Source organism: Anopheles ziemanni (genome assembly GCF_943734765.1).
Source record: "Anopheles ziemanni chromosome X unlocalized genomic scaffold, idAnoZiCoDA_A2_x.2 X_unloc_4, whole genome shotgun sequence".
Classification (NCBI taxonomy): domain Eukaryota; kingdom Metazoa; phylum Arthropoda; class Insecta; order Diptera; family Culicidae; genus Anopheles; species Anopheles ziemanni.
Window position 1 is genome coordinate 449,949 of NW_026689807.1, and position 10,052 is coordinate 460,000.

The 10,052-nt window shown below is 47.6% G+C and overlaps 1 non-coding gene across 1 annotated transcript; it reads left to right on the forward strand.

Moving 5' to 3' along the window:
• The first annotated feature begins 9,529 nt into the window (after positions 1-9,529).
• On the forward strand, positions 9,530-9,684 carry LOC131292228 (5.8S ribosomal RNA). The gene has a single exon (XR_009189911.1). It is a non-coding gene; the product is annotated as a 5.8S ribosomal RNA (ribosomal RNA).
• The last annotated feature ends 368 nt before the right edge of the window (positions 9,685-10,052 follow it).

A 10,052-nucleotide genomic window follows, 5' to 3' on the forward strand; every position in this document is an offset into this window, starting at 1 on the left:
CCTAGGGTGAAAGTGCGAAGACCAATCGAATAGTAAGACAAGTTTTGACCGATCGCCCTAGGCAAGCTTGTATGAAGAAAGGGACCCTATGGGTCATATGGAAATACATGAAAAATCGGCTAAGTCCCAAAATTGGGATGTCTGAACTACACTAAAAAGTTACCACATCAAGCAAGGCAAAGTACCTAGGTGAACCCTAGGAAGAAACACGGACCAAGTCAGATGGCCTAAGTCAAGAGTACAAGTGACCTAGGCAAAGTTGTATGGCGCTGAGGACCCTGAAAAATCGGGTTAGTGTAGTTCAGACAGGGGAGGTTTCTGGGTCGGCTGAACCTCCTTATTTCGGGTTTTGGCCTCCTCAAGAAGACAGACCTAGGCAAACTGCCTAGGGTGAAAGTGCGAAGACCAATCGAATCGTAAGACAAGTTTTGACCGATCGCCCTAGGCAAGCTTGTATGAAGAAAGGGACCCTTAGGGTCATATGGAAATTCATGAAAAATCGGCTAAGTCCCAAAATTGGGATGTCAGAACTACACTATAAAGTTACCACATCAAGCAAGGCAAAGTACCTAGGTGAACCCTAGGAAGAAACACGGACCAAGTCAGATGGCCTAAGTCAAGAGTATAAGTGACCTAGGCAAAGTTGTATGGCGCTGAGGACCCTGAAAAATCGGGTTAGTGTAGTTAAGACAGGGGAGGTTTCAGGGTCGGCTGGACCTCCTTATTTCGGGTTTTGGCCTCCTCAAGAAGACAGACCTAGGCGAATTGCCTAGGGTGAAACTGCGAAGACCAATCGAATAGTAAGACAAGTTTTGACCGATCGCCCTAGGCAAGCTTGTATGAAGAAAGGGACCCTTAGGGTCATATGGAAATTCATGAAAAATCGGCTAAGTCCCAAAATTGGGATGTCAGAACTACACTAAAAAGTTACCACATCAAGCAAGGCAAAGTACCTAGGTGAACGCTAGGAAGAAACACGGACCAAGTCAGATGGCCTAAGTCAAGAGTATAAGTGACCTAGGGAAAGTTGTATGACGGTGAGGACCCTGAAAAATCGGGTTAGTGTAGTTAAGACAGGGGAGGTTTCAGGGTCGGCCAGACCTCCTTATTTCGGGTTTTGGCCTCCTCAAGAAGACAGACCTAGGCGAATTGCCTAGGGTGAAACTGCGAAGACCAATCGAATAGTAAGACAAGTTTTGACCGATCGCCCTAGGCAAGCTTGTATGAAGAAAGGGACCCTATGGGTCATATGGAAATATACGAAAAATCGGCTAAGTCCCAAAATTGGGATGTCAGAACTACACTATAAAGTTACCACATTAGCAAGGCAGACTTGTATGAAGAACGGGACCCTGGTGAAAGTAGCAAATATCCCAAACCGAACATGAATATTATACACACAAGAGTACGAACATAAAGGAACACGGACCAAGCGTACCGAGAGAATCGGTACTATAGAACCCTCGTGGTTCTACACAAAGACTTTATGTTAGGGGTTCAAGCCCCATAGTACTCAAACGGTGACAGTAGCAAATATCCCAAAACGAACGTGAATCTTATTCACAAGAGTACGAACATAAAGGAACACGGACCAAGCGTACCGAGAGAATCGGTACTATAGAGCCCTCGTGGTTCTACACAAAGACTTTATGTTCGGGGTTCACACCCCAAATCGAACGTGGAATTTACTTTCTGATGGTCATGCGGTCGTCCAAAGGGGTCTAGTATCCTGGGATGACAAGCATCACGGGCACAGCTCGTATCAAAACAGTCGAAGAGGCCCGCGAAAGCTTGCTTTCCATGGCTATGCGATGCACAAATTGAGTTTACTCACCGTAGTATAAAACGAACGAACCGAACCTATCCGAGTAGGGATAATGGGCGCAGTAACATACTTCTGTGACCCAGCGAGAGTTGAACGAGGTGACATGAACTGTCAGTGGCTTATATCAGATGGGATACATACATGAGATTGCTTTCAAATCTACACTCGAAAACCTAACCAAGTAAAAGCGAACGTGGGGAGGATTCGAAACCGGTAACGAAATCTTAAGCTGGAAAGAGTCATCACTATGGATACATATTATGCGAAACCAATCAAGTGCTCAGTACTGATCCAAAACCTAAGAGCACTAGTGAACACCTTATTCTCACCCTAGTTCACATCCAAGTGATCGACCACGTGTGTGAAGCAAAGACCAATCGAATTCCTCAATGGACTGAACACTATGAACAAATGGCCAAAAACGTTATAACTATCCAAACATCCTACTATCTAGCGAAAGTCATCACGATGGAACCATACAATGATCTTAACCTATAGCGCTCACCTATTCCTACCCAGAGTGCAAGTGAACATATTGCTCACCCTAACCAGTTCACATCCACGTGATCGACTAACATACCGAAGTTACCACAAGTCAAAGTTATACGTTTACAAGCGCAAGACCAATCGAAAACCCCGAAAGCAATCTCGACCCAAAATGTATTATCCGTGAGTGTAGTCGAGTCTCGTACTCGTCATCTGTAATCGTCGGATAGAATATCCAGTACACGGTTGTCTTTCCAAATGAAATCTACATACAGAACTCGCTCTTGGCAAATGGGTGGCATTGGCGCAATCAGGAGCGAGTTCCCGTCCGGGTGCCAAGTGATTGGCAAATGTCTGGGGGAAAGCAACCATATATTGATTTGTCTGTTAGTGTACTGGGTGTTTGAGGTATGTAGTATCCACGCTTGGTTGGGTGTGTCAGAGGACCATGGATGCGTTCACAACCCCAATTGGGGTACATCGGGAATGATTTTGTGGAACCGATGTGCCCGGCACACACTAAGTTTTGTTGCAAGTTAATAGTGTGCCATGTCCGGGGGGGTTGTGATTAAACTCTGGTGAATTGCGTACTGTGGTGATTGGGGTATGAAAGCCCCGCAGTTGCAATGATCGGACGCGCCTAGCGTGTCCTTTAGTTGATGGTAGGGAAATGAAGGCCCTTGTCAGCTCACCTAAGTATTCATGGAAGTTTGGCATAAGGTCGCTGTGGTAGGGGTATGAAGGCCCCGTCAGCGCATGCACAATCGGGCGCACGAGCGCTTAGCGGAGTCGAATGCCGCTCAAGTGCCTGTCCGGTGCATCGGGTGTGTGTGATACGAGGGCAATGAGGTTCGCACGGGGGCTCGCCTCCCGTGTGCTACCGGACTTGACAACATATAGAACGTGGTGTTTGCTCCTCCGGGTGCAATGGGACAATGAACATTCGAACGCAAAGTCGGAATTCTGGTTGATCCTACCAGTAATATACGCTCGTCTCAAAGGTTAAGCCATGCATGTCTAAGTACAAACAGATTTAATGTGAAACCGCATAAGGCTCAGTATAACAGCTATAATTTACGAGATCATCAACCTAGTTACTTGGATAACTGTGGAAAATCTAGAGCTAATACATGCAACATGCCAGGACCCTCGCGGGAACTGGTGCACTTATTAGTCAAACCAATCGCGGGTTCTCCGTGTCATTGAGTTGAAGTCTGGATAATGATGCTGATCGTATGGTCTCGCACCGACGACAGATCTCGCAAATATCTGCCCTATCAACTATGGATGGTAGTATAGAGGACTACCATGGTTGCAACGGGTAACGGGGAATCAGGGTTCGATTCCGGAGAGGGAGCCTGAGAAATGGCTACCACATCCAAGGAAGGCAGCAGGCGCGTAAATTACCCAATCCCGGGACGGGGAGGTAGTGACGAGAAATAACAATATGAAACTCTTTAATGATGTTTCATAATTGGAATGAGTAGAGCATAAATCCTTCTACGAGGATCAAGTGGAGGGCAAGTCTGGTGCCAGCAGCCGCGGTAATTCCAGCTCCACTAGCGTATATTAAAATTGTTGCGGTTAAAACGTTCGAAGTTGATACTTGTCCAACACAGTCCGGCTCCGCCGACCCGGTCAACCCGTGGTCGGTGGGCCAAGTCGGAATCTGGTTGCGACTCAATGGTGTGGTAGGGCACCAAGTCTGTGTCATGGTGTGCCCTTCAACGGGTGCAAGTGTAACATAGAGCTCGACCGCTCACGTTTACCTTGAACAAATTAGAGTGCTTAAAGCAGGGTGCCCAAACGCCCTAGAATAATCTTGCATGGAATAATGGAATACGACCTTGGTCTAATCTTTCATTGGTTTGTACTCAGACCGGAGGTAATGATTAACAGAAGTAGTTGGGGACACTAGTATTACGGCGCGAGAGGTGAAATTCGTAGACCGTCGTAAGACTAACTAAAGCGAAGGCATTTGTCAAGGATGCTTTCTTTAATCAAGAACGAAAGTTAGAGGATCGAAGGCGATTAGATACCGCCCTAGTTCTAACCGTAAACGATGCCAACTAGCAATTGGGAGACGCTACAACCAGGTGCTCTCAGTAGCTTCCGGGAAACCAAAGTCAGGTTCCGGGGGAAGTATGGTTGCAAAGTTGAAACTTAAAGGAATTGACGGAAGGGCACCACAATGAAATGGAGCTTGCGGTTCAATTTGACTCAACACGGGAAAACTTACCAGGTCCGAACTTATGGAGGTGAGACAGATTAATAGCTCTTTCTCAAATTTAAGGGTAGTGGTGCATGGCCGTTCTTAGTTCGTGGATTGATTTGTCTGGTTAATTCCGATAACGAACGTGACTCACATATGCTAACTAGAACGCAGTCAGCGTTAATGCGTCGATGCCGATTGGAACGGGTTAGGACCTTTCGGTGGAGTATGACCTGACACCTTCGCTGTTCGTGTGCGCAAGTGCACTTACGGTACGCTGCTTAGCAGGACAATTTGTGTTTAGCAAAATGAGATCGAGCGATAACAGGTCCGTGATGCCCTTAGATGTTCTGGGCTACACGCGTGCTACAATGTGGGTAGCAGCGTGTCTCCTATTCCGAGAGGAACGGGAAATCACTCAAATACTCACTTAGTAGGGATTATGGATTGCAATGGTCCATATGAACTCGGAACTTCTAGTAAGTGCTGGTCATCAGCCAGCGTTGAATACGTCCCTGCCCTTTGTACACACCGCCCGTCGCTACTACCGATGGATTATTTAGTGAGGTCTTTGGAGATGATCGTTCGCTGGATCCTCGTGAACCGCGTCTGCTTTATCGAAGTTGACCGAACTTGATGATTTAGAGGAAGTAAAAGTCGTAACAAGGTTTCCGTAGGTGAACCTGCGGAAGGATCATTAGTGGCCAAGTGATCCTTCCAGAAGTCCGAACCTGCGGGTTGAGACTTCGGCACAAGTTGCCATATGATAATTGACGAAACACTATAGAAGTCCGAACCTGCGGGTTGAGACTTCGGCACAAGTTGCCATATGATAATTGACGTAACACTAACAAGTCCGAACCTGCGGGTTGAGACTTAGGCACACGTTGCCTTATACATGACTTCGAACAAATACACAAGTCCGAACCTGCGGGTTGAGACTTAGGCACAAGTTGCCTTATACATGACTTCGAACAAATACACAAGTCCGAACCTGCGGGTTGAGACTTAGGCACAAGTTGCCATATGAAAGTTGACGAAACACTAACAAGTCCGAACCTGCGGGTTGAGACTTAGGCACACGTTGCCTTATACATGACTTCGAACAAATACACAAGTCCGAACCTGCGGGTTGAGACTTAGGCACAAGTTGCCTTATACATACATTGGCCAAATAAACAGAAGTCCGAACCTGCGGGTTGAGACTTAGGCACAAGTTGCCATATTATATTCGATCAAACACTAGGTAGTCCGAACCTGCGGGTTGAGACTCAAGACCGTAACAAGATGTCACTATACAAGTCCGAACCTAAGGGTTGAGACTTAATGCGATCTAGATACCAAGTTGACATCCAATACCTGTTGAGCAAAACCAAAGATTCCCTGTTCTCGAATGATTACACTATATAACAGGGAATCATGAAGAAATCAAGCAAGCGTGAAACAAAGTCATCACTTGGGCATGCTCGAGAGCCAACCACATGACCTTAACCTAAGAGAGCATGCAAACCACATGATACCTATAAACGATTAACCCGCCCTAGTTCAATCGTTCACCAAGTGATGACTTCAGTATGGCTAAGAGAAAAACTTTTAAATGGGAAAAACTCTAAGTCCGAACCTCCGGGTTGAGACTTCCGCGTCGGAGGTGGGCGCACCTCCTATCCGAAAGATGATGAATCAGGGGTGTTCGGTCAGCAATGGTCGGATGCCCCGTCGTAGTCCAACTATGACAATCAAAGTCAAGACCTCCGGGTTGAGACTTTCCGCGAGTACAAGCATAAAGGAACACGGACCAAGCCGTACCGAGAGAATCGGTACTAGAGCCCTCGTGGTTCTACATTGAGAGAGCCCTCGTGGTTCTCATTAGGGGCTTTATGCAAGTCGTACTCAATACTGTGGTGTGAAGTATAAAGTATAGTCTTCGCCTGGTCCACGCTGCTTCGGCGGTCCTGGGTAAGATAGTTCATTCTAGCTTGCCCTATAGTGGAATGAGGACACTTAATGCTTCGTCTTTTAGCGGCGGCTAGACTCCTCCTCACGGGGAACGAGTTGACGCACACAGCGGCGGCTTACGCACTATGGCAATCATGGATGCCTGAAGATTCCGTGAAGTTCTCCCCTGGTCCACGCTGCCTCGGCAGTCCTGGGTAAAATGGAATATTTCCAGCTTGCCCTATAGTGGAAGAGGACTATCCAACAATACAAAGTCAAGACCTCCGGGTTGAGACTTTCCGCGTCGGTGGTGTCGCGCACCGCCTATCCGAAAGATGGTGTAACAGGGGTGTTCGATCAGCAATGGTCGGATGCCCCGTCATAGTCCAACTATGACAACCAAAGTCAAGACCTCCGGGTTGAGACTTTCCGCGTCCGGAGGTACGCGTACCGCCTACCCGAAAGATGGTGTGCTTCTGGGGTATTCGATGAGTCGGATACCCCGTCGTAGTCCAACTATGACAATACAAAGTCAAGACCTCCGGGTTGAGACTTCCGCGTCCGGAGGTACGCGTACCGCCTACCCGAAAGATGGTGAATCAGGGGTGTTCGATCAGCAATGGTCAGATGCCCCGTCGTAGTCCAACTATGACAATCAAAGTCAAGACCTCCGGGTTGAGACTTTCTGCGAGTACAAGCATAAAGGAACACGGACCAAGCCGTACCGAGAGAATCGGTACTAGAGCCCTCGTGGTTCTACATTGAGAGAGCCCTCGTGGTTCTCATTAGGGGCTTTATGCAAGACGTACTCAATACTGTGGTGTGAAGTATAAAGTATAGAGTCCTCCACTGGTCCACGCTGCTCCGGCGGTCCTGGGTAAGATAGTTCATTCTAGCTTGCCCTATGTGGAAGAGGACTCAATACCCTACCTGTTGAGCTTGAAACAAAGTCATCACTTGGGCATGCTCATATTGCCATACAATATTCCATTATCTACTAATGAGCATGCAGCTATATGATTATAACCTGTAAACGATTACCCCGCCGTAGTTCAGCGCTTCAACCAAGTGATGACTTCAGTATGGCTAGTGTGTGAAGTATAAAGTATAGTCCTCCCCTGGTCCACACTGCTTCGGCGGTCCTGGGTAAGATAGTTAGTTCTAGCTTGCCCTATGTGGAAGAGGACACCATACTTAATACTGTGGTGTAATGAACAAAGTATAGTCCTCCACTGGTCCACGCTGCTTTGCAGTCCTGGGTAAGATAGTTAATTCTAGCTTGCCCTATGTGGAAGAGGGCATACAAGACAAAGTATAGTTCTCCCCTGGTCCACGCTGCTCCGGCGGTCCTGGGTAAGATAGTTAATTCTAGCTTGCCCTATGTGGAAGAGGACATAATACTCTACCTGTTGAGCTTTAAACAAAGTCATCACTTGGGCATGCTCTATAGCCAACCACATGACATTAACCTAAGAGAGCATGCAGCGTATTATCCCAATGCAAAGTAAACGATAGACTCGCCCTAGTTCAGTGCTTCAACCAAGTGATGACTTCAATATGGCTAGTGTGTGAAGTATAAAGTATAGTCCTCCCCTGGTCCACACTGCTTCGGCGGTCCTGGGTAAGATAGTTAGTTCTAGCTTGCCCTATGTGGAAGAGGACACCATACTTAATACTGTGGTGTAATGAACAAAGTATAGTCCTCCACTGGTCCACGCTGCTTTGCAGTCCTGGGTAAGATAGTTAATTCTAGCTTGCCCTATGTGGAAGAGGGCATACAAGACAAAGTATAGTTCTCCCCTGGTCCACGCTGCTCCGGCGGTCCTGGGTAAGATAGTTAATTCTAGCTTGCCCTATGTGGAAGAGAGCATACATGAACCAAGAACGAAGGTTATGATCGAGGAATGATTCGACAACTAACCGATGGTATGAAATGTGAAGAATTCAAGCAAGCACACAATCAAGTCATCACTTGGGCATGCTCGATAGCCAACCCTATGACATTAACCTAGTAGAGCATGCGAAAACCAATATATATGTAAACGATGCCCCTCCCTAGTTCAGCGCTTCAACCAAGTGATGACTTCAGAATGGCTAAATCAAATCGGTTCAAAACATACCATCGGTACCCTATTGAAACACACAAGTCGATATCAAACCTCATGATTGTGTAGTCCTCCACTGGTCCACGCCGCTTCGGCCGCCCTGGGTAAAATGGAACATTCCAGCTTGCCCTATGTGGAAGAGGGCACATTACTCAATACTGTGGTGTGAAGTATAAAGTTCAGTTCTCCCCTGGTCCACGCTGCTTCGGCGGTCCTGGGTAAGATAGTTCATTCTAGCTTGCCCTATGTGGAAGAGGACACTTCATACTTCGTCTCTAAGCGGCGGCTTGACTCCTCCCTACGGGGAACGGGTTTACGCGCACAGCGGCGGCTTACGCACTATGGCAGTCATGGATGCCTTACGTTTCTATGAAAAGTGTGTTCCTCCCCTGGTCCACGCTGCTTCGGCAGTCCTGGGTAAGATAGTTAGTTCTAGCTTGCCCTATGTGGAAGAGGACACGTAGACTTACTGTGGTGTGAAGTATAAAGTTCAGTTCTCCCCTGGTCCACGCCGCTTCGGCCGTCCTGGGTAAAATGGATTCATCCAGCTTGCCCTATGTGGAATGAGGACACTTTATGTTTCGTCTCTAAGCGGCGGCTTGCTCCTCCCTACGGGGAACGGGTATACGCGCACAGCGGCGGCTTACGTTATGGCAGTCATGGATGCCTTACGTTTCCATGAAAAGTGTGTTCCTCCCCTGGTCCACGCTGCTCCGGCAGTCCTGGGTAAGATAGTTAGTTCTAGCTTGCCCTATGTGGAAGAGGACACGTAGACTTACTGTGGTGTGAAGTATAAGGTTCAGTTCTCCCCTGGTCCACGCCGCTTCGGCCGTCCTGAGTAAAATGGATTCATCCAGCTTGCCCTATGTGGAATGAGGACACTTTATGCTTCGTCTCTAAGCGGCGGCTTGCTCCTCCCTACGGGGAACGGGTATACGCGCACAGCGGCGGCTTACGCAAGTTAGTCACCCTCGGCAGTGGATCACTCGGCTCATGGATCGATGAAGACCGCAGCTAACTGCGCGTCATAATGTGAACTGCAGGACACATGAACATTGATAAGTTGAACGCATATTGCACGTCGTGGGAACCTACCATGATGTACAGATGACTGAGCGCTTATATTTGAGAAATGTATCGCATACATTTAACTACGCCGTGACACCCGTCACGAGACGTGCACCATGATGTTAACTAGGGTCGCGACGACCCGCTAGCATTAAAGAACCCGTGGTTTACAATATACTGGCATTGGAATTCGAAGTATTTAGAGCGTCCGTGTTCCCGCGTGAGGCGGAAGTACGAGGAGAAGGCGTGCTTGTGGTGTCTGTGGTGGTGTTTACTGATGTCTAGCTTCAGCTTATTTATTTATTTAAATAGAAGCGAAGATGTCAAAGTAGCGTCGAAGCAGCAGCGAATAGCACAAATGATTCAAGTATGGAAGTTGACCAAAGGAACACAAACAAACTAGCGTATGGGCAAAGGAAGG